At 41.0% G+C, this 26490-nt stretch overlaps 1 protein-coding gene across 12 annotated transcripts in view; it reads right to left on the reverse strand.

Moving 5' to 3' along the window:
- PPP1R9A (protein phosphatase 1 regulatory subunit 9A) overlaps nucleotides 1–26490 on the reverse strand; it is a 160891-nt gene that overhangs the window by 120875 nt on the left and 13526 nt on the right. The gene's annotated exons all lie outside the window — the stretch shown is intronic.

Genomic DNA, 26490 nt, shown 5'->3' on the forward strand with positions numbered 1-26490 from the left:
TAGGAAAAGCCCTCCAAGATCATCTGGTCCAACCATCCCCCTACTACCAATATCAACCACTAAGCCATGTCCCTAAGCACCACGTCCAACCTTTCCTTGAACACCCCCAGGGATGGTGACTCCACCACCTCCCTGGGCAACCCATCCCAGTGCCTGACTGCTCTTTCTACAAAGAAATGTCTCCTCATTTCTAATCTAAACCTCCCCTGGTGCAACTTGAGGCCATTCCCTCTAGTCCTATCACTAGCTACCTGTGAGAAGAGGCCGACCCCCAGCTCCCCACACTTTCCTTTCAGGCAGTTGTAGAGATCAGTGAGGTCTCCCCTGGGCCTCCTCTTCTCCAGACTAAACAACCCCAGTTCCCTCAGCCGCTCCTCACAGGACTTGTGTTCCAGGCCCTTCACCAGCTTCGTAGTCCTTCTCTGGACATGCTCTAGGGCCTCGATGTCCTTCTTGTAGTGGGGGGGCCCAAAACTGAACACACTGCTCGAGGTGCGGCCTCACCAGAGCAGAGTACAGGGGGACGATCACCTCCCTGGTCCTGCTGGCTACACTATTTCTGATACAAGCCAGGATGCCGCTTGCCTTCTTGGCCACCCAAGAACACTGCCAGCTGATGTTCAGGCGAGCATCAACCTGCATCCCCAGATCCTTTTCCTTTGCACAGCTTTCCAGCCACTCTGTCCCCAGCCTTGGGGTTGTTGTGGTCAAAGTGCAGGACGCGGCACTTAGCCATGTTGAACCTCATCCCATTGTCCTCTGCCCATCAACCCAACCTGTCCAGGTCCATCTTCAGGGCCTTCCTACTCTCCAGCAGATTGACAGTTCCCCCCTAACTTGGTGTTGTCTGCAAACTTACTGAGGGTGCACTCAATTCCCTCATCCAAGTCATCAATAAAGACATTAAAGAGGATGGGCCCCAACACTGAACCCTGGGGAACACCACTGGTGACCGGTCACCAGCTGGATTTCACTCCGTTCACCACCACTCTCTGGGCCCAGCCCTCCAGCCATATTTTAACCCAGCAAAGAGTATACCTGTCTAAGCCATGGGCTGCCAGCTTCTCTGGGAGAATACTATTGGGAGACCATGTTAAAGGCTTTGCTGAAGTCTAGGTAAACTACACGAACAGCCTTTCCCTCATCCACCAGGCAGGTCACCTGGTCATAGAAGGAGATGAGGTTGGTCAGGCAGGACTTGCCTTTCATGAACCCATACCAGCTGGGCCTTATCCCCTGGTTGTCTTGCACATGCTCACACACACTGCCTTTAAATATAAACTTGCTAGATAGACACATAGCCTCAATAGACTTACCATATTAATCCTATCATTGACAGAGAATACAGGTATTTCCTTCTTTCTCCTGAATTTCCAGGAGGTATCAGTCATCAACCCAAAAGCGCATAACAGCACTTCTGACTGATTTTAACTTCACATCTATTACACCAATCTTCAAAGTCTACTGGTTCTTCTTTTTCTGTATTGTTTATATCTGCAAATTTTACAGGAACAACTATCTCCACAGTTGCTTTTTTGTCATCATCAGTACTGAAAATATTCTTCAACTCTTGAGAAAGTCTATCCAGCAACTTCTCACTAGCTTGACTGCTCTGCTTTCAACAGTGACATGACCTACACACCCAATTTGCTACCTGCGTTACAACTCTACAGCACCTGCAGGAATGAAACTGCTCTTTTTTCTATTTAAATTGAACTTACACGAACGCTCAAAACAAGTTTCACAGCTTCACAGAGTGGTTGAGGTTGGAAGGGACCTCTGGAGGTGACCTGGTCCAACCCCCCCACCCAAGCAGAGCCATCTACAGCCACTTGCTCAGGACCACGTCCAGACAGCTTCCGAACATCTCCAACATGGGAGACTCCACAACTTCTCTGGGCAGAGCTCACACACAATCTCATACTGAAGAAGTGTTTATTTATGTTCAGATAAACAGCAGCTACTGATTCATATTCAACTCTACCAGGGCCCCAGGTCCTTTTGCACCAACTTGCTTTACAGCCTGGCACCCCCAGCACGTCCTGGTGCCTGGGGTTGTTCTTCCCCACGTGCAGGACCCTGCACTTCTCCTGGTTGAACTGCACGAGGTTCCTACCAGCCCATTTCTCCAGCCTGTCCAGGCCTCTCTGGATGGCAGCACAACCCTCTGGTGTATCCACACTCCTCCCAGCCTTGTGCCATCTGCAGACTCGCTGAGGTACGTGCTGCCCCATCTTCAAGATCACTGAGGAAGATGTTGAACAGGACTGGGCCCAGTACCGACCCTGGGGTACACTGCTGGTTACTGGCCTCCAGGTAGACTTCATGCCACTGATCACCACCCTCTGAGCCCAGTTCTTCAGCCAGTTTTCAGTCCACCTCGCTGCCTGTTCATCCAGCCCATAATTCGGATTGTGTGTGAAAATGTTACAGAAGACAGTGTAGAAAGCCTGACTGAAGTCAAGGTAGGCAAAATCCACTGCTCTCCCCCCACCTCCCAAGCCAGTCACTTCATCCATCACGGACGGTTACCAGGTTGGTCAAGCATAGCTTCCCCTTTGTAAATCCGTGCTGACTACTCCACATGGCCTTACTTATTTTATATGTTTTTAAAACACTGGAAAATATCATGTCTGTAATCAGGACTTCAGTAGGTAAAAATGACATAGTTACATCTTTTTTATGTAAATTTACATCAACTGAGAATTCATTTCAGTCTAAAGCATGTTTTTTCTCATTTCAGGAATACATTTTTTTTCCTAAGTAACAAAGTAGATCACATGTGATTCACACACTTATTTTTTCCCAGAGGCAAGGGGAAAAATAAGAAGAAAATAGTAAGAAAATAGATTCTATGCACACTTTCTAACAACATCTTAATGTTTCAAGAGATTTCTTATGAACTTTAACAACCAGTAAAAAATCCCTCTTAAATCCTATTGCCAAATCTTTGGTCTCTAATTATTCGAATCTTAGTAGGTAATTGTAAGTGTACTAATCAAGCAAGAAAAACTGCATTACTTTCTAGCTAAGTACATAAATCCTGCTCTCAAATGTTTTTCCTTCCAATTAAGCAGTTTTTAAACTTAATAAAGCTTTCAGAGAAAAATACTATTGAAAATTCCAGAAACTCTTCTTACTCCAGATTTCGGGATGAAACTTTGTTACCTGAATACCAGAATAAATATATCTAACAATCATATATAAGAATTCTGTTCACCCTCAGGAAATGTTTCAATGACCTGAATATGTCAGAAAGAGGGAGAAGCAAATGACCATACTGAAAAACACGTGAATGAGAAAACAGTAAACCAGCTATTTACTGTGCCACTGTAAATAATTTTTACCACAATTCAGCATATGCTTAAAATTACTTAATTACTATTTAAAAACCATCTGTGATGCACAATATACGATTTTGCTACATACACTGTCATAAAGCATCATCTCAAATACACCAGAAGGCAAAAACATGGATCGCTCTGCCTAGAAAGTACAATATCACTGTGAAGTCTCGTGGGAGACAGAAAGCTTTCTCTTATCAACACTTTAATTTTGAAGAAAAGCAACTAAAAATAACAGATAAGTAGCTTTATATTGAGAATAAAATACCATTCTGATTTTCAGACTAACTATTATTCAACTTCCATGTTTATAGTTAAGATCGGAAAAAAATAGTTTAATGAAGCCTGATATCATTAGAATAAACTACCAGGAGATAGGGAGAAAAATCGGTGTTTCTGTGATGTGCCAGAAAAAAAAATGGAGTCAACTTTTAGTGTTTATTTGTTACGTAAGTAAAAAATTGAAATTGTAATTGTATGGAAATGAACACAAAATTGGCAACTGATCAGTGAAAATTAAAGAAGAAGGAAAAGCTAAAGGGAAAAAAAAGTAATATATTATTGTTCTTTTTATTAGTGTTTCACTGAAGACCAGAAAAATACAACTCTCAGGAGAGTCTACCCCAAGGAAGCTGGGACTGCACAAATCACTAGATTGGGTAACAGAGGAGATGCATGGCCCATCCTACCCACCAGCTCCAGGGCAGTACCACTATGTGTGTGCTTAAGTTCCTCTTGGTGACACTGCGCAACAGCTGTTCCACGCCTGTGCAACCAGATGTTTCTGAACTACCACTATGCAGCTGCATAATTTAACCTCCGACGTCAGCGTACAGCTTTGTGCCTCTCCATTATTTTTTTTTTGTTTGCTTGTTTTTGCCTGCAGTCCGGAGATATTTATATCTTTTCAAAATATACAATAACATTAGCCCTTGCTGCTGTGTTTTCAAGGGCTAAAATGAAAAATAAGCACAATGTGTTACTTGAACTTAATAAAAAACTCTGAAATTCTGATACATCTGGAACAAAGAGATTAACATTCTTCAGTTAAGACAGGAGAAAGCTTGCTTCAAATTGATTTGCACTCAGTACATACTATTTCATCAGTTCAGAGATTAGATGTGTGGGTAAACTGGTTTCCAAGGTAACTGGACTAACCATGGGGAAGTCATCAGGGTGATAAGTAATTCAAAAAATTCGGAAGGTACCATGCGGAAATGGAAGTCATTGAACTGTGGCTACTAAGATAAACCTGAGATTTACTTATTTTACATGAAGTAGAATAGGATTACTTAGAACAGTGTTTCTAATGTTTAAACTGCAAGGTCATGAACGGTGCCTGAAAATCTGACATGCAGCCAGCGGGGACGGTACAACGAGCACAAGCATGAAATCACTGACGCACGAGCTTCAGCGCTCGTGCACCCCAAGCCGTCTCGGAAGTTTTTGCTGCAGTGCTATCAGGTAGGGTAAACCAGCAACACAGACCCAAGCAGCAACAGGGAATCTGAAAAGTATTACAACAGAGAAGACAGCTGAAGAATGAGCGTTAGGCCTTGGGAGGTCTACAGCTAAGTTCTGCAACAAATGCCCCTGAAAGAAAGTGAAATCAACAAACGTGGGCTTCTGAAGCCTGATATTGGTTTTGTTTGGTTGATTGTTTTGTTTTGTTTGTATGTTTCTTTGTTTTTCCCCAGGTTTAGAGCTCTAGGCAATGCAATTCTTAGAAATACAGTGAGATAACAACAAAGCAAAACATTTTGCTTATTTAAATGTTTAATTCTTACATGCATGCTTAAGTATCACTAAATACAGTACTTGAAGATTGCAATTTTGGATTTGGATACCATGATTCAGCAAATGTTTAAATTGAATGTACAAACTAGAAGGAACAAGCTTTACAGACACTGAAACAAAACAAAACAAAACCAAAATCCTCTGTCATTTGGAGCAAATTAAAACACTACTGAGTAATGAAATAAAAATAGCTGGCTGTAGATACTACCTTCTAGGTGTTTGCTTCCCGTCATGCACAAATTGCACAGCGTATACCAATTTGCAATATATATCCATACTGCAATTTAAATGCAAGGCAAAAACTGAACCAAACAGTATCTGTTTGCAGACAAGGTTTTCAACTGAAGACACGCATACATACACAGCTGGAATAAAAGATTGTGTATGCAAAAGAGGAAATTAAATTGTGAAGAGCAATAATCAGCCAAAATAGGAAAAACGTGCCTAAAAAGAAAAAAGAAAATAAATTGGCCATACATGTAGATGCCCTCATCCCAAACCCACACACCCTCCCAACATGCCCAGTGGCGGCGTGGTGCTTTCTGAGCAAGCTTTGTGCAGAGATGGGTTATGGAAGAGACCCCAGAGAAGCACCTCCACCTGGAGGTCAGAAAATTTCCTCCCGGTGCACTACCATCCTCCTGTATGTACCCTTTCCACTGGCAGCACAGGGATGAAAGGACCATTTTCTTCCACAGAGGTGGAAGAGGGGCTTTCTGGAAAAGCCATGGTGGGGCAAACACTCTGACGCGCAGCCAGGGCCCAAAGGCACAAAATGGCGGGCACGTGAGGGACAAAGTCTGTCATTGTGCCAGGGCCTACTTGGGCAGCTCATTTTATTTGCTTTAAATACATCACCATGGCACACTAGATGTGATGGATTCGCTGTTGTTACTCTATACTGTGGGAAAGTATGTTACTTTTTTTTTTTTCAGTGCTCCGAATAGCATTTCTGAAAGCTTTTGAAAAGACATGGGAAAGAAAAGACCAGCTCATATCTGAAATACTTTTCAGAGCTCAATCCTCTAAGCTGCTTCTCAACCTAGAAACAGCATCACCTACTGCAAAAATTCAGGGTGCTTCTGCAGGAATATAGGCTGAAATAGCTTTGCTAAGCTTTGCACTCAATGCAAATATCCCTAAATTGCATGAAATTCTTGTATGCTGTTATATGCATCTCGTGTGCTAATTTTCTAATTTTCAGTACCAGAAGGAAGTTTGATACAGCACCAAGATAACCTGGCATAAATATCTTGTGCAAAAATATCTTGAGCAGATTCAAACACAAAGTCCTCCAGGTTATATAATGACTCTGAAAACTACTTAAAGAACACAATAAGGAATACATTTTCTTAACTTATCCACACAGAGAAAAGAAAACCTTTTAGCTTGGCTAAGGAGAATTCACCACACTGGGGGAAGGCATTAATTTTGGCCTCACTAACAGCAGGACTCTTACTGCAATTCTACATCTGCCCACAATTTAGTAAAACAAAAACAAACAAACAAAAAATCAAAGTCTGGGGCACAGAGCAGTACAAAAGCAAAAAAGGCAGGTCTTATGATCTTGATGATACTTCTTAACAGACTGGAGGTCCAGAGAGCTTCTCAATGGGATGGAACGATTTTGTTTGTTTGCTTAGTTCAACATCTCTGCATCAAGCTTCCCAGCACTTTCAGTCATAGCTTAGCACAGGAAGAGTCACTGCACTTGCTGTGTAAACATGCCTTAAAACACCACAGGAAAAAAAAAAAAGCCACCATCTGTAAAAGAAGTAAAACAATGTACAGCTGCCTCTACAGAATGGCACAGAGATGAATCGGTCATCCCCTGCAACTGCAGGAGAAAAATCCCTGATCCTTTAAATGTTGCATTCTTCAAAAAAGCTTACCGGAAATCTGCACACAAGCCCCAGCTTTGGTCTCTGGTCTAAGGAGAAGAACACACACTTAACTTAGTGCCCCAAACAGGATCCTACATACTAAATGCAGCCATGAGAGGAATTCTGCCTTTGAATTGTAAGTCTTCTAAATTATGCCCTTCAATTGCCATAAATAAAATGTGCCAAACCACCAAATAAATTCTACAAGGTAATTACTTCTCTCTGTTGTACTGGATTCTTCTAAGAACATAGCTTACTTATAAATGATTCTAAAAAATTGGTATTTATTTGCAAGAAAGGTGTCACTACAACAAAGTGCATCTTTGATTCCTCAGCAGAAAAAATCATCTGGTGTTCACAATTGCTTGTTGAATATAAAATTATTAGTAAATTTTATATCCATCCATCAGCATTTGGACAGGCAGGCTATGGAGAATTTATTCGGCTTATTTTATGTAACTTTTAAAGTAAAAGAAAGTATATGACTACATGGCAAGGTAAATTAGTCTCTTACTGAGCCCTGAACTGCTACAAGACTGCTTTTGGTACCAACCTGCCTAGCATAATTTTAATTCATGTACACCAAATTTATACTGCTGCCTGCAGTAATACATACACATAGTCCCCACGATGCTCCCCCAATTCTTAAATCTCTTTTGTTTCCTGTACATAGCTTGATACTGTAGTACAAAGCAAAGGAGTACGGATTCTGAGAATTGTAATTTGTTTCCTACTTCTATTGGCCAAGCATATAATTACATCCATGACAGCTAATATTTTCAAACAAGTATCAAGTCACATTGGACTGCTGCTGTGAAGAAAGTCAGCACTATCATAAAAACACTAGGAACTCAAAGTGCACGTTAAATCTGCTTTCTTTTACCTCCTGCGTAGTAATTTCAGTTTCAGTTCTGCCAAAGATACCATTGCTAATAAACCCGCTCCTGACAGCCAGAGTTACACGTGAGCTGCAATTTTGTCCAAAGTACACATTAGCCACTTTTTTTAATTTCTGAAGCCTGCCTGCACATTTACTGGGGAGCTATTAAAATTAGAAAGGTATGTTTTGGAGGTGTTGAAGACTGCAGAGAAGTTCTCTTGAATCAAAACAGTGAAGGACAGAGCAGAGGTTCAGCAATGAGGCAAGCACTTCAACAGATGCAGCTGCAATCCCTGGCTCTGGCCACAGAATTCATCTGTACCTGATTTACCTGCAGATAAGTGATTGTACATTGTAATTGCAAATCACATTTTCTTTCTGACAATTCATTGATATCGTAAGATTCCCAAAAAGCAGTTAACTGAATTTTAACATGTTTATTTAGCATTAAAATTCAAAGCTCTCAGTTCTACTCCTATCTCTTCCACTAATCTCAGCCGCATAACTGAGAATTACCTCATCTTCCTCCATTTCTTGCCCTACTGCATTATCTATGGGGCTGATTTATATTCATTATGCAGACAAGGAGATATTCTGGTCACAAAGTGAATACCTCAATAAGGCTCTGACTGTATGTCAGAAACTGGGCAGCTTTAAGACATGAATAAGAAAATCTATCCCAGTCATCTGAGTTTCTTTATTCACTGACGTTTTATTTCTCTTTTTTTTTTTTCCCTTGGGATTACACCCTACATTCAAATTGCATTAGAGTAGTAAAGTTTAATATTATTTTTCCTCATCTCCCAGGCACCACTTTTAAATAAAACAATGGGAGAAACAACCTAAAAAGGAGTCAGGATTCAATTGATACTGCGTTTGAAGAAAACAGCATGGAAAAGGATCTAGAAGAGGTGGTGGTTTGAGAAACAAACACTGTTTGTTATCACTAACTGGGGACTATACACAGTAAAGTATTTATGGTCTTATTAGCTGGTCAAAGCAAAATACAACATCTTTGTGCTGACTGAATTAAAAATCTGGAGTTCAGCCCTTAAAATCCCACAAAATCCAAAGGGAAATTAAGTTGTTTTAGGGATGCTGCTCCACTAAGTAAGCATAAACATCACCATGGCCCTGCCCCAGAGTCGATGTACCAGGTACTGCATCCTCTCTACGCTCTTTTGCGTCTTCCAGCTTACACCCCTAATAAGAGCTGCAAGCAGATGCCTCCCTTTACTCAGGAATCAAAGCCTGCAATTCTCTCCGGAAGGCAGGTGACCGTCACATTTAATCAAAAGAAAGGGAAAGACCTGACTCTCTTTTTGAAAGCCTGCCCAGGAGAGAAAGAGATGGCAGTGGTACACTGTTACAAAAAAGGCCAAGCGGCTGTGACACTCAACCACTACGTGGCAGTTATATTCAATTACCTTTAAGTTAAAGAACCGTTTTTTAATCTATTAGCTCCTTATATATTTAATTTTAAGGAGTCATTCAGAGAGTCTTAGATCAAAAAAAGATGCCCTCGGTGTTGAAGAGGGAATAGACTAAATATTAAGCTATACAATCTTTCATGTTCCTTCCAGTGCCAGGATCCGCAAATTCTTTCTGTAGAGATGGTGGCTTTGGTCCCACGTTCAACAGAAAGAATGGAAGAGCACACTATTTAACCTACAGCATGGTGTTTAGGTAGAAGCCCTCCTGCAAAATGACAGAGTAAGGTCTGAGTGCCTCCCCTTCCTAGGCACTTGCTCCAAAGACAGTTATCTTTTTTCCAATTGATTTTATTAACGGCGTGCACAAGCCAAAGTTTTTATAAATATTGATTATAGATTTGCAACACACCTGGAAAAGCTCCCAGCCTTCATGAGACAACGTATATGCGCTCCAAGATCACTAAACAAGAAACCCCATTAAGCAGTAACAAAGGTTTTCCGGGCATCTTCTTGATCAGCTTAGAGTTGTGATGTGATCGCACACAGGAGACTTGCTGACTAGTAATTAATCTCATCAAGAACTGCTTTCAACTGGAGGCACTACGCTCTCTTTCATGAAGCTGATGGCATTTGTTAGAAGCTGTCACCCAAAAACAGGATTTTTTTAGTTATACATAAAAAGTACTGAAAGCTAGAAACTTTAAGTCATTTGCTTTCTTTTCAAAGTAGCTTTACATTTTTTGAATACTGCTAGATACTGAAACTGCTTCCAGCAAAGCATTAGCTCATCCTTTTGTTACCATGACATATACCTGAAGCAGACTCTTTTTGACACTGCTCCTGTAACTAGATGAAGGGACCACCTTGCCGGTACTTGGTATAATTAGACAGCAGGCTACATACTCAGCACAGTGTTTTAAGACTCCTTGCAAAACAGACTGCAATTCCCAGGGTTTGCTGCTTTGGGAATACAATCAGAGCAAAGAGTAAAGGCCAGCCCACCCCACAATGCTCAGATTTTGTTTTTTCATCAGAGGTATTTTGCTGTGGCTTTCTTTTTTTGGTTCACTCTTTTCCAGCAAAGGAGCTGTCAAATCTTTCTCTTACAGCAGACTGTAGACAAACCCATACATTTTTCCTTAACTATGATGTGAAATTGAAATGCCTTCGTAACGCAGATCCAGTGCATCAGTAAGGCAGGACTGTAAAACCGAAGTATTGCTAAGTCACTGAAGTGGTTCTATAGACAAGTCCACATTAAACTTCTACACTGCTGGAATAAAACTGAAAAAAAATCCCATATCCATGATGTGTATCTTCTTATGATCTTAGCTAAAAAGCACCCGACTATATCATTGCTATGCTCTTAGCACAGGTGGGAAGTGCACTGGCAATTCATGCACAGGTTCTCTCCGAGCTTTTATGGTTGCAATTACGCTTACATCTTTAAGAAAAAATCCCATAAATCATCTCAATTTAGCAAGCTTTTTAACACTGACATCATGTTTCACTTTATTACACCACTCCCAAATTTTTTCTGGTCCGAACTTTTGCTCACTCCCATTTGCTTCTTTGCGTTTACTTGCTGTCACACACCTGTGAGAAAAGGAAGCACGGCGTGTAGTGCAGCTGTTATCCTGATGCATGCTCTATTCACCACTACCATAAGAAGAGAAAAACTAGTATCTGTACACTTCTTCACTGGCATCATCATGTCTGTACAGTTGCCCTGTTACGAACGCATGCTCATACCTTATTTTCTGTTCCCTGCACGCTAACCAAATGGTGCAGAAGACCTGGCACATGACTCAGTTGTGTTGTAATGTCAGCTTCCAGCACTGTCATCTGCCCATCTCACATGGTACGGTTTGCTGGTGCACTAGTTCAGATACACCACAGCAGTGAACGCCACCATAAATTCAGGATTTCCTCCCCTTCCCGCTGTCCCCATGGTTGGTACTTCATCATGTGCTGTCAGAAATTCTTGCATGCGATCTCAGTGATCTGAATCAGAGCCAGTGCTGTAACTACTGAAAATCTGCTGTCAGTATAAATAAGCTAATTTACTGATCAAATTCATGACAGAAGCAGGACAAAGTGCTGTTCAGTATCAGGGAGTCCCTAAAATATCTTATTTCTGATGGTAACGCTCTGAGTTCTGCAGCAAGTGCACAAATATGGATATTAGCACAAGCAGCTGATTCAAAGAAAGGTATTTTAAACATAGTTTATTCTACAGTTGTATTTTTTCCACTTAATAAAAAAGGAGGTCTAACAGGGATCAGGGGGCAGTCATCCTTCTCTGCTGCAAAAGATAAAATTTTGACCTTCAGTTTCTAAGTAATCCAAGCCAGTCTTTAAAAGACAGCTCATATTCAGAAAGTCAACAAGAGGAGCTGTATCTTGGAATTCCAGTGCTAATGAAAGACAAAGAATCGGATCTAGTATTTCATGATTATAGTAACAGCCTTGTTAAATAGAGAACAAAAAATACCTTATAACAGATCACACCATGCCTATACTTAAGACATTTTTACTACTCTCTCCTAGTAGATTAACCTTGCACTGTGAAAATTTTTGCAGATAAAGCAAATCCCACACCCCTGGGAGCATTATGTTTATCATAAAAGAATAATTTACACAGTTTTTAAGACAAAAATTTCTCTTTCAAAACCTTTTGATGAATTATTGCTACAACATTTTACTAGTCAAATATCTGCATACACAAATAAGTGTGTTCTTTTAATTTTTACTTTTCTGGGTGAACAGGTATGTATTTTCAAAAGCAGATCTTCCGATAAAAGCTGACCAGGTGAAGCAAATAATCCCTACATCAATGACCAGAGAAGATGATGATTCCTCTCTTCTCGGGTGTCAGCCACAGCTAAGCCAGGTTTAAGGAAAACTGCAGTGGAACCTATGTCACACCTAAACTGTTGTCTCACACAATAAAGAAGCAAGCTATCAAAAGCAAAGAAGAGTGAGATCAGACAGGAAGATCTGTGGGAGGAAGAAGAGCAGTCACAGAACAAACAGCATTTACAGAGCCTCTCTAGATATGAGCCCTACGGGATACCACTCATCACCAACCTCCACACGGACATTAAGCCATTGACCACAACCCTCTGTCTGTGGCCATCCAGGCAATTCCTCATCCACCAAAGAGTCCACCCTTTAAATCCATCTCTCCCCAATTCAGAGATCAGGATGCCATGTGGGACTGTGTCAAAGGCCTTACAGAAGTCCAGTCAGATGACATCAGTCAGTCTTCTATTGTCAACTGATGCAGTCACTCCATCACAGAAGGCCACCAGAATGGTCAGGCACAATTTGCTCATGGTGGAGCCACGCTGACTGTCTTGGATCACCTCCTTGTCCTGAATGTGCCTTGACATTGCTTCCAGGAGGATCTATCCCATGATCTTCCCAGGCACAAAGGTGAGGCTCATGAGTCTGTAGCTCCCTGGGTCTTCCTGTCTAACCTTTTTAAAAATGGGAGTGATGTTTCCCTTTTTCCAGTCACCAGGGACTTTGCCTGACTGCCAGGATTTTTCAAATATGATAGAGAGAGGCTTGGCAACTCCATCAGCCAGTTCCCTGGGGACCCTGGGATGCATGTCATCAGGGCCCATAGACTTGTGCCTTGATTGATAGGGTCCTTAATTTTTACCCCCAAGCTCTCAACCTGTTAGTGGCTGTTTGGGACAATTCACACGTAATTCCCTGTGGCCTCCTAAAGTGTTGGTGTTCCCTGGCTCTTCTCTGTCACTCAGAAGCACATCGCCTTCCCTCACTGAATCTCGTTTAAAGCTCTGCTAACGAGGCCAGCCAGCTTACCGTCCAGAACACTCTTGCCCCATCTGCTCAGGTGTGCCTCACCTGGTGTCAGCATGCCCAGAGTTGTAGAGGGCAAAACCCTGAGCGTGGCACCAGCCACAAAGCCATTCACCTCATCCCTTTGTCTCCTTCTTCTTGGGTCCCAGTCAACAATAAAGTGGAAATTCCATGTATTTCTTATGTCCATTGCTTTCTAATTAGTTTCTCACTCACTGAAACACTTTTATGCAGATAAACCTGATAATATACTTTAAGGTAATATAAAATATATTTTAGAGCCATATCTCTTACAAAGAGGATGAATTAGGATCTTGGTATAAAATGATAACAAAATAAAGACATAGAAAGGATTTACATAAAGTGTTATGATTGAGTAAAACAAAGTGTGATGCCGATGTGAAGTTAGGAGATAAAGTGAATGAGGACATGAGCAAACTGAGAATGAATGAAGCTGCTTTGCATTTACAAAGCTTAGCAAGTTAAATCTGACATATAAATGTTTTCATGCTCATCTAGATCATTTGTATTGTCATTCCAAAAAATACAGCGTGAGACAAAATCACAGCAGTTATACAAGCTGCAGTATTTTAATGAACATTCTCCCACAAAAGAAAGTAACTTCCAGTTAATAAATCAGCAAATATTAATTAATCGGTTCAAGTGCATTCCTGAGAGCACACCAGAACTGCCTTGAGCAGCTGAGCAGAGACAGATGCAAAATGCGGTACTGCTGACCTGTTACAGGCAGAACAGACATACAGTCTACAAAATTCAAAAGAATATTTTTTTCACTTTAAACCTGAACAAAATGGAAACAGACACAGGAATCTTTTCTGATTAACAACCGCTTCCATGGAAAAACAACAACACACATATCACTAACAGAAGATAAAGAAATCACACACAGAAATCCACAGACAATGCTTTACCAAAATAAACTCAGTAAGAGAAAACATAAAAGGCACCACGGAAAATTCTTCAGTCTTTCCAGTGACTTTGCTCTATGTAAAACAATGACAAAAATTCATGAACTGATAGTTAAAAAAGAATGTAATGCAAAATGTCAAGTATGTAGCCCTGGAAAACAAGGTAACAGAGAATAAAAACTGAAACGATGTCTTAGGCCATCAACAATAATAACCACAGCCTGGCAAATACCCAGAATCAATATAGGGAAGGGGGGGAAAAAAGAAAGAAAGAAAGAAAGAGAAGACAACCAGCGACCAAATTTTCTTTTTTTTTTTTTAAAAAAAAAAAGCAGGCTGCAATGCTCAGATAACATCAGGAAGTCAATTGAGGCAAAGCGGTAAAGAAAGGTTCAATTTCGTTTTTCAGATAGTGCTGTACCACGGGACTACTGATGCGCTGGTAAACGGCATGGATTAATAACAAGCATTCTCCAGAGCTTAGAGAGACACAAGTTCCTTTGGACTATGCAAATAAAATAAATAACAAAAATCATCTATGAGCACAAGAGACCTGCTTTAAAAGATCAACTTTTAAGCCGGAAGTATAAAGAACAATTTACTCTATAGTCCTGTCTTTCTGTTTTAATCCCTTTATTCAAAATGCAACTCGAAAAAAAATCCCACTAATCTCTCACATTTTTTTCTAAATTGCCATCAGTCATGTCCAGTGATACCAACTTACTGGGAGATCTTGAACTTGATGAAATTAGCAAAATGCCTTTTCCATCATTATTGGAAGGATTTCGTAGGTAAACTCGAAAACGTTAGCAACTCAATACATTTTACTAAGTAATTTTGCAATTGTAGTGAAGCTGTACAGCACAGAGCAGAATTATTTACCAATTTAACCACAGCTTTTGAGTACATGACCACACCTGAGCATTCTTGCTCTAATTCTCAACAGAGCTAACACAGCTGAGGGACAGGCAGTGAGAGGAACACGTATTTAGGCTACTGGCACGTGTAAAATGTCAGCAGGCTTTGCCTCTGCTGCAAATGAACATTACCCATCAACAGTTTTATTTTTCTTCAGGTTCTTTCGAATGTCTCTTCTAAGTCATAAATATTGAACTAACAGTACTTTTTTAAACATTTCCCAAATCTTTTTGTATTGTTAAATATTACTTATAAACTTAGGTCATTCTGTTCATCCTATACACCAAAGTATTTACAAAATAAACCCATCTTCGAACCCTTTTTTTAGACAGTTACTTTGGTTGACAAACAGGAAACATTGCTGTGTCTAAGTTCTTGTTAACAGGAAATACTAAAAGGCTACGAATAATCCTTAACCTAAACCCACTGTCTGTTAGGGGTAATACATGTATATATGCACAAGGATGTCATCCAACTTGTGTCACCAACTAAGGTGACATCCTGTATGCTGTCAAATCAACAGAGCTGCAGTTCTTCCCTTTGCTTTTTTTTGTAAAGTGGCAAAATGCTGCATCTTCTAGATACTTCATAATTGTTTGAAGTCCAGAAAAATTCAATATTGTGGCCATGTTCTAGAATGAAGCACCATCTGCCATATAATTCTACAATATTTAATAGTGAGACTAATTAGCAATTAAAATACAAATTATCAACAGTGAAAAAGAAGGGATAAAGTTTGAAGACAACTCAAAAAACAAGCCAGGACTTCCCTACCTAAATGTTTATGACATTTACAGGAAGGAAAAAACATAAGAAACCTCTTCATCCCCGAAATTTATCTGACCCCACTCCACCATAATTACAGGTAACATAATTACAGATAACAATTAAAGCTGTATTCAATGAGGTCCTGTTAAAATATTCATGAATGTTTAAACAAAAGTAACTATTACAAGCAGTGAAAGTCATACAGGAACTGCTGCATCACCTTTGGATTTCCAAAACCATGGATTCTTACTGAAACGGAGAATCATCTAGACTGGAAAAGACCTTCAAGATCATCAGTCCAACCATCAGCCTGACCTATCAAGTCCCACCACCAAGACAAGTCATAATGTGATAGATGAGGAGTCATTTACCGTATTTTACAAATGACAAACTTTAAAGAATTAATCTTGGATGCAATTCAGCTGCTTCCTTTGCCAGAGGTCACTATCAGGAACATACTTACTTTTCTGATGTAAATGAAGCCTTAACCACAGGGTAGCTGAGGATGGAAGAGACCTGTGGAGGCCACCTGGTCTGACCCCCTGGGCAACAGGCCAAGGGTTGGCCACCCAGAGCAGGCTGCCCAAGCCCACGTCCAGGCAGCTTCTGAAGATCTCCAAGGAGCAGACCCCACAGCCTCTCTGGGCAACCTGTGCCAGTGCTCGGTCACCCACACAGCACACACGTGCTTCCTGATGCTCAGGGGAACCTCCTGTGTTTCAGGTTGTGCCCACTGCCTCTGTCACTGGGCACCATGAAAAGAGCCTGGCTCCATCCTCTTTGCACCTCACTTCAGGTATTACACACTGGAGTGATGATCCCCCTGAGCTTTCTCTTCTCCAGGCTCAACAGTCCTGGCTCTCTTAGCCATTCCTCAAAGGTGAGATGCTCCAGCCCATTCACCATCCGAGCGGCCCTGCATTGGACTCTGCAGTGTGTCCATGTCTCTCTTGCACTAAGAAGCCCAGCACACCCAATGAGGCCTCACCGAGGCTCAGCTGAGGAGAAGGATCACCTCCCTCAACCTGCTGGCACTAGGTCACACTGGTTGGTGTCCACCAGGACCCCCTGGTCCTCTTCTGCAAAGCTGCTCTCCAGCCAGGCAGCCCCCAGCATGTCCTGGTGACTGGGGTTGTTCCTCCCTCCCCAGGTGCAGATGATCTTGGCCCTTCATGAGGTTCCCATCAGCCAACTTCTCCATGCTGACAATTTTCAACCTACCTCCTGTTTGCTCACCCAGCCCACAGTTCATCAGCTTCTCCACAAGGATGTTCTGTCATAAGCCTTCCTGAATTGAAAGCAGACAAGCTCCAATGCTCTCCCCTCATCTACCAAGCCAGTCATTTCATAGTACAAGATTATCACGTTGGTCATGTGTGTCTTCTCCATTTTAATGGTCAAGACTTACTGGTAATGACTGTGTCACGCACTGGTACTTACAGACAGTAACTTCTGGTAGTCATTTTGGACCTACAGCTACTAATGTTGGAAACTACTTTACTGGCCATAAGGAGAGAAGAAAAAAAAAATTACAACTCAGTTTAAGGGGATTTCCCCCTCCCCACATCTTAAATATTGACACGAAAGCAATGTGCAAAATATCAAGAAGGCAGTTTTTAGGTAGCTTTCCGGGTTAATAGAGGGGATAAAACTGAGCAACTACTCCAAAGGAAAAAGGTGGGCAAAGATGAATAAAAAGCTGTGTGGTCTGGTAGCCTCATGGTCTTCAACACCATACTGAAACATTCTTGGTTTCATTAGTACACTTTGCCACATTTCTAAAATACCAGCTTATAACTACTGTTTTTTTTCCCTAGAGTGCCCAAAATCTCCAGAATCAAGACTTTTCCCTGGTTTGCCCTTATACAGTATTAAAATATTCTAAGTATTTTGTTTAAGAAGTCCATGCACAATAAAGTCTACTGGACAATTACCCACACTGACATTAACAAACAGGTATCTCTGGCTTCTAGGCAGGCAGAGCTATCAGTAGAATACTTGAATATGTCAGAATCCACATACCTAGAGAATCGAAATATGTCAATATCTGAATATGTCAATCTTAAAAATGACTGCAGACTTATAAAGATGTGAAGGTGATTACAAGCTGGATAAAACCTTGAGAGGTTCTTTTACCATGGAGGCCACGATCTAGATGACTTAGACGGAATTTGATAGTATGACTTTTAAGAGCCTCTATAGCTCACTGCCTTTAAACAAATAATGTGAATACTAAATGCATAATACAGGAATGTTATCAACTAAAAGGCACTAGGCCTACATGCAGCACAGTCAGAATATTAAAAGATATCCTCTCAACGAGAACCGGCATCTTATGCCCTTGAGATCATGCACTGAATAATGAGGTAGATGGAAACTGCAGAGAGGAACATAAAAAAGTTACAGATGTGCACAGACTAAAAAGCACTGCTGCATGTGTGATAACACAAGGCAAACCTCTCGTAAGAGCTAAATTCCACATTCACCCCTTACCCTGACTTTATCATATGGAAATACCCGGGCGGGCTGACAGGTCCCCTGAATCAGTTCTGGTGAGCAAAATTAGCTTCTGCTCTCACTAGGATACTTTCCCTATGAGAAGGACACCGGAGAACAACAGGTATCGTTTTGTACCGTTTAACTGCAGGAGTGGCAGGTACTTTTTTAACAGATTATTCGTGGCCTGCAAATTCAACAGCACTGAAGGCAATTCCATCCCCCAACAGAATTAATAGACACTGTTAGACAATACAATAGCCCATTAGGAGAATAGGAAAAGAGAAGGAAATTGTCTGTGTCATTGCCTGCCATTACAATGCTTTAATCCTACTTGGAAAATGCTCAATCCCACCTTAAAAGGGGAACGCTGCCACTTAGCCCTCAGGTGCTTTTTCTTTATGAATATACCAGAGATGCAATTATGCTCTTTTTCAAGACTTTGCCATCCCTCAGTGAGCAAGATAAATTTATTAAGCCCCCTGTTTTATGATGGAACTCACCAAGAAAAAGAAAGATTAAGAGCAGCGAGTTGCTGCAGCTCTGCTGCAAACTCGCTCGTCTGAAGCAAAATTCAGCACAGTCCTGATGAAGTCTCCTTAGTGAGTTATAAAAAGACTTTCAGAAGTTCCCTACCGCTACCAAAATATGTTGCTTCACGTATCTAGAATGCCATTTCCCTTCCTCACAGCTGCATTACGCTGCGGGTTGCCGCTGTCATTCTGCGCGAACGAGTCGCAGGGTGGCTTTCTCCTGAGCTCTCTCCCTACAAATGAGGGAGTTTGCTGTGAAACTTCTTAGCCCATAAATCCACCTCCACAACTCAAGCCTTCCCAGTCACCCGTATTTTACTGCAATCCTTCTATGCAATGGTAGGCTTCCCCACTTGCTGCCATGAGCAAGTGTCATTAGCATGCTCCCACTTCGAAAAGAGAACTACTGAAATTTTTAACAAGGTCTTCCATCTCATCAAAGGCAGATACTAATTTAGTCTGACATATGCTACCTCTCATAAATCCATCCACATGTATTCCATTTTTCCATTTGCCTCCCTGACTTCAATTATTCTTTTTAAAGTTTCTTCTATTGCTTTGCTATAGAAAAAAAAAAGATTAATAATTTTCAAGCTGCCAGATCCACCTCTACTACTCTATGTTCTGAAAAACAGCTGCTGCATTTGCTCTTTTGCAGTTAAATTACCATCTCTATTTTGATAGTGCTGTTAGTTCTGTGTGTTTTGAAATGTTTGCTACAAGACTTTCTGAAACACAACTTCCTCCTTCCAGCCCCCATCAAACCTGAGCACTGGGAACTTTGAGATTTCATCTTCGTTTCACTCGAAGAATTTCCACTGTCAGAGTTTCCCCCCGTACACACTTATTTCACTCTTAATCGTGACCCTACGTTCAACGTGACCAACTGCATCAAAAATGAAGGCAAAACGTTAATATAAACTGGGGATGATAGCTCTAATCATAACCTCCTGCTTACTGCATGATGCCCCGCTTCCTGTCTTGTTTTGTATTTAATGGATAAAAAGCTTTCCACTACTTGGATTATATTCCTTTACAAGGTCAAACTCAGCTTGATTTCTGGCAAGATCTTATTCACCCTTTAAAACTTCTGAACTCTCTTTCATTTTTTCGAACAACCACTTTTGCCACTCCTTGCAAATTCTTGGCTAGCTTCTGATATTCTCCTTGGCTGACTTTTCTTTTAGTACGGTCCATGATTCTTCTGCTCGTGTACTCTGCCTTTTCCTGGGATGCAAATCCAAATACAGTTTTTCTAATTCTGAATCAAGGAGGTTCCAAGAACCCCACCGTTAGTTCCCTTATCTCTTTGTTTCACCTAATTTCAATCTATTTCCCTATGGCTTCTCAGTCTGCATTTCTGAAATACAAAACCTTTAATTGGAAACCCCTTTAAATTTAAACCACGTAAACCTCTGATTCATTCAACCAACCACTCAGCGCAAACTCGGTTTCTACAAACGGCTCTTCTCGAATGTCCCAATGATTACAAACCCAAGTTCTAAGGAACCTTATTTGTGTTTAGTTCAGCAACTGTGTGTGAACAATGCATCCAGGAATAACCGGTCCCTAGACCTAGTAGTGAAATTAAACTCTCCACAATATATTGTGCTAGAATAATAGCTTTATTCTATTTACTGTATTCCAATATAATTTCCTGAATATTTAATATAAGAAGACTTGTCTGCACCTGAAGTTACCATGTGAAAGCATACAACCCCACCTCAATAATGCACTTCACATATGAGATAACCATGTAGGAGAGACTTACCTTTTAATACCTAAAACAGCAACTTGTGCTGGAATGCCTTATCCCTTCCTTGTTGTTCTTCACCTGAGAGCATCCAGTCTTTGAATGCTTAGTATTTACAGGAAAATATTTATTGTTCCTTTCCCTGACAAAAAATAATAAAGGTTCTGCCAAGATTTTTCATAACAAGTGTAATTGAAATATAAAGCCAGGTCCCAGAAATGCTCTTTATATTGTACCACCAGCACAAAGAAGTTTTAAATTGTTAACTTTTAAAAATAATGAAAGTTAACATCACAACCTCTGATTACAATACAATACAACCTATTGTATTACTACTCTGTAGAGTTCCCTATGCCTGAAAAAATGCATAAATTCATGTTATGTGGCAGAATATACATAGCTCAAGCTACCCAAACAATAGCTCATTATCTAAAACTACTTTACAAATGGGGATTAATAGAGTTGCTAAACATCTTGCTGTCCATTTTACAGAGCTCAAATACCAGCATAAAGGTTCAGTGACTTATTCATTATTACAGGAGAAATCAGCGCCAGAGCCTAAGGCTATTTAATTCCTAGTCTCATGCTTCAGCCAAAACCACCTTCCTCTCCTAATGCTGTAACCGAAGCATGGACACAGGAGCTAGAGTGGAGAAGCAAATTTAAGGAAAGAGCAATACCCTTTCAGTGATTTCAGAAGGAAGCTACACATCTTTATTTATCTGTAAAGATTCTTAAGCAACCCACTCAAAAATAGATGAATTTCTCAGATTCTGTACTCATTTTAAATATAACATAGCCTGCAGATCCTTCTGCAAGTGCTGTCTTTGACATCCACCTCCCAGAAGTGCCCTAACTCATGCCAGGACTACTTCATTTAGAGAATCATAGGCTCACTAAGGCTGGAAGGAGATGTGGAGATCATCCAAATTCACCTCCATATTCACTTAATTGAAATATGCATAGAAGCATGAGAAAGACCGGAGCCTGGGACCGTAAAATGCTTGTGGACAGGTTAACTCTGACGTATGACTTCCTGATCCAAAACAATTCATCAGCATCGTAACAACCATGGGTAAATACCATACTAAATGTTGAATCAGCCAAGAAGTATTTCCTTTTTCAACACTGAAACTTGAAAATGTTTTCAGCATACCTTATTGTGATGTTTATTAGACAAAGAATAATAATATTTTGGAGAGTAATGATTTCCAAAGTAATTATAGTGTCAAACTGTTTCAGACTCATTCTTCACCACAATTCACAAACCTGAATATGTTTTAATGAGAGAAATGGGGAATAGCTATAGGAAAAATTTACTCCTTCAACTGATTTTTAAATAAGAAAAAAAACAGCGTATAGTTCCTAAGAAATTTCAAGACAACTCCAGTAAATACAACTGTCATTTATACTTTACACTAAATTACGGCCATGGCACTTCTTGGAAAACCTCTTCAAAGGCTCACTTGAAAAAAAGAGAGAAGCACGAATTCAGATTCCTGAAGAAAATGTGAACAAAACACAATCTGGAAAACTGAAATGCCATACTCACCTTGCACCACAGAAGAGAGAAAGAAGCTATGAAGCACAGACCCAAGTGATTACAACCCTTTTGTATAAAACTAGCCCTAGCATGGAGGAGACATCTGCTGTATCCCTTCCATTCCTCTTGGCCTCCCTCCCACCTTGGGAGGCCCCTTGTCCCACCACAAGTTGCCCTCCCCAAGCCCTTCGGCCGGGCAGGACAAAGTCAGAGCAGCAGAAACTTGCACAAGGGGGGTCAACAGCAGAGACCAATTTCTCCAAACAGCTTTAAATGGTTCAACACGTATCTCGTGCCAGAAAGAGGGCACTAACTGAAGATGTAGCCATCAGCTACCAAGATACCAGACTTGGGGGAAGAAAGGTGAGCATTTATCTTACACCTTAATCCCATCCAGGACAGAGGAAGGATGGCTCATAAAGGTCTATGATTTGGACAATTATTACATTCCCATGTGCTAAAGTGTGGAAAGAGATAAGGTAATGAATTGTGCACTGCTGGCCAAACCTGCTCAATTAGCCTGCAAAGTCTGGGAAGCAGCAAATTTTGTGTCCAGAGACGGGCTACGAAGCTGGTGAAGGGCCTGGAGCACAAGTCCTGTGAGGAGTGGCTGAGGGAACTGGGGTTGTTTAGTCTGGAGAAGAGGGAGACCTTATTGCTCTCTACAACTACCTGAAAGGAGGCTGTAATGAGGTGGGAGTCAGTCTCTTCTCCCAAGCAAGAAGCCACAGGACTAGAGAAAATGGCCTCAAGTTGCACCAGGGGAGTTTTAGGTTGGATATTAGGGAAAATTTCTTTACTGAAAGGGTTGTGAGGCATTGGAGCAGGCTGCCCAGGGAAGTGGTAGAGTCACCATCCCCGGAGGTATTTAAAAGACATGTGGATATGGTGCTAAGGGACATGGTTTAGTGGTGGACTTGGCAGTGCTCGGTTAATAGCTGGAAGAGATCTCCACGATCATCAAGTCCAACCTCAATGATTCTGTGATTCTTTAGAGCCAAACCCCAGGCAACTCTGCAAAACCCAACAAAAGACTAATAAACCACAGAATTTCTGTTTTTGTCTTCAAAGAAAAGCATCCTGAAAAAAAAAAAACACATTTGATTGTATTTTTTCTCATCACACTTAGGTATCATTTTCACCTCTTCCACTTGGAGTTTCAGTCATACCACTGAGCAGACACCAAAAACAAACAGGAGGATGGGTCAGTGTATCACCGCATAAGCACTCAACAGACTATCAACACACACGTACCATGTTAGCAACGCACACACTCATGCCGACTCCCACTAAGAACACCAATCCTTGGGTCCTTGTAGACTTTTTTAATGGACTGGTGTGGAGCTGACTTAAGCTCCCCGGAGGTGCACAACCGCTCACGTCAGTGATGCGACACTCCAAATACCAAGAAATTCCCCAAGCCTGCCATGACCCTTGGGCAGCCACCTACCCCGACACAGACAAGATCAGCAACCGTAACGCACAGTCCTAGAGCAGAGTAAACGGCCCATGGAGCACAGGATCCATGACAGGGAAATTACAGGCTCCAACAGCGCAGAATTGTCAACGGTTACTGGCTTGAGCGCTTCTCTTCACAGCAAGTTTCTAAATAAGTTTCCTGCTCAGGCAATAAGCAGAATTCAGTCTTGATCAATGTGATAAATAAAATGCTAGTTGTTCGTCCTCTTGACTATATTTCAATACCTCTCGTAGTCCAAAGCATCTCCACTAAAAGGACAAAAGGCTTCCCCTAAGCGGTAACAGAATCTCCTTGCTCTTCCATCCTAGCGCTCTTCCCATTTCTTTCTTAAACATCTACCTGAAAATTCCCTCGAAAAAAATAGTTCAACCATCACCGATTTAAAGACGTTTATGCTGTTGAGACCCTTGAGTGGCACTCACTACCCACTCATTTCACAGGATACAAATTCAAATGCCAATTTTGTTAATTATTTCAGAGCTCACCTGCAGAAGGAGAGAGGAGGAACAATACCGTGAAATTCGCACTAAACATCTCAAGTTTGGATTGGACTTATAATACCGCTGTGTAGCAGAGTAGTTGAGCACAAATTGCTTTATTTTAACAAAGGCAAATTGGTTTTCAACAGTTTAGAAAATACTCCTAAGTTGCTTTGTGTTTTCTTCTCTCTCAGTTATACTATGCATAAGACAACTTCTAAGAAAAGTATTAACAAAAGACATTATGCACAGTAACACATTAGGTTGTCAAGAACGGAAAAATTCTTACACAGTTACCGTCTCTTTGGCTAGCGAGCATCATTTCCATGCACTGGGCAGCTGAAGAGAGTGGTTTGCTAAATTTGTATGCCAGAAGTGCGAGAGGGGACAGAACACAAGTCTCCCTTGCTCAGCGCACTGACCACTGACACGTATTTGCTGGACAGAAACTGCTTATCAAAGGTGGGTGTTGACCTCCTAGCAGTGTGCTGAATCAGCAAGGCTGTCAAAGAGGCGATGCGGGATCCCAGAGGATCACAAGCTCCCGAAGACCCCCAGGGTTTTCCCCAGCTGCCCTTCCCCAGGTCCCTGCCCGCAGTGATGCTGCGGCCAAGGGAGTCGCGGAGCGCAGGAGGAGAGGGGGAAGGCTAGGCAAGCAGCTTGTCACTTTCCACAGCTTCTGCTGCACTTCTTCCTCTTAGCGCGAGCCTTCCTCGAGGTCTCACTTCTGCTTTCCCCACGTGCCCAGCGGATTGCACGTGTCTGCGGCGCCCGGGACAAAAAGCACTCGCATGGGGACCTCCCAACCTCTTCCACACTCTTCTCTCTAAATGCAGCTTTTATTCTGTTTTCCTGCTATCTACAATGAAGATGCTAAAATAATTAAAGAAATGATTCTTTTACTTTGGGTAAGCTCGTTAAGAACGCTCTATTCCAAAAGCCATGACAAATGGGCTCTTTCATTACTTCAACAAATGACTTTTAGAGCTTTTTCCGGATGGACTGTTATTATCACTTGATAACACATAACATGAAATAAACATCACATGAAGATCTCAAGAAGAAAAGTGTTTTATCTAAATAAAAAGAGAATATTCTTGTAACACTTGAGCATGACAGCATAATTCAGACAGGCCACAGTAATATACCAAAGCAGCAACACCACTGTTAGCTCTTTCAGAACAGGAAAAGCAAAATTTCTTAACAGCTCAAGAATAATATCAGTGTAGTTGCTTTCTGAATTCTTATATTATGGAACTGTGATAAATATTATAAAGCAATTTTCTGTGCATGATTGATAAACTTTTCAGAAGCAGAAACGTCATCTTGTCTGTTCGGACAGCCTGAGGGGGAAGGGGAAGGAGGGGGGAACTTCCATAATCCTTTGTAATACAAGTTTTCTCTACTTCATCTCCAAAAAATTTAAAGAAAACAGACTAGTTTAATTACTCGAATAATCCAGAGGGAGCACAAACACTGTTTGAATTTTTGGTGAATGACACAAGCCTGAATAAAATACTAACAACAACAACAAAAAAAATCCATTATCTTGGCTCTGAATATTTTGTTTCAGTGTAAAAAATGGTATTTTACAAGCTCCAAGAACACAAGGCCATTCACCTTCTTCCACCCCCTCCCCCCCCCAATAAACAAATGTGGAAACCTGGTTAATTCATTCAGATTAAGATTTCCAAATGCAAACATATATACTTTACCCTAACACAAACCACAGATGGTGTAAAAGCAGACTTTGCAAATCACATTCCTTCATGTTCAGCAGTAATACTTGTTAGCTGATTTAACAATTTTCATTAATAAAGCCACACAATAACAATAAATTACGTTTGAATCAAAGATTTTAAATTTAACAATGTGTACATTTCAAGTACTCCACCATATCTGGCTCTTTCAAAAGCCATTTCTGGAAAAATGACTCTGTTTTTGCATTGTGCACTTGAGACCATTTGCACCGCTTGGAAATAAAATGCTTCTATAAGAGATCCCTGAGACTCAGTAGTCAAATGCTGGTATAACAAAGCACAGCTAGGTATTCCCTCCTAGCTGAAAATACCCATGACAGTCTACATTCTTAGCCGTAATTTCAAGGTACTTAAAAAGAAAGAAAAAAGAACTTTGCCACAAACCCAGCCAGGTATTTTAACCAAGTGACTTTTACCTTTCTGTAGCCTCTCACTTGCACTGACATATACTAAATATACATAAATAAGGGTTTAGTAAAGTTTAAAAGAGTGAAGATGCTACTAGAAAAGACGAGAGCAATTCAGAAAGGACAGTAACAGCCCTCTGCCAGTGAGGGAGAGCCACTCTACAACAGTACACTACATTTCATGACGCAGTGTTTAAACACAGTGACTTTAAAGAACATCTGAGGAGAGCTGAAGAAAAGCCATCTGATCTAA

Source organism: Anser anser (assembly GCF_964211835.1).
Source record: "Anser anser genome assembly, chromosome: 2".
Taxonomy (NCBI): Eukaryota; Metazoa; Chordata; class Aves; order Anseriformes; family Anatidae; genus Anser; species Anser anser.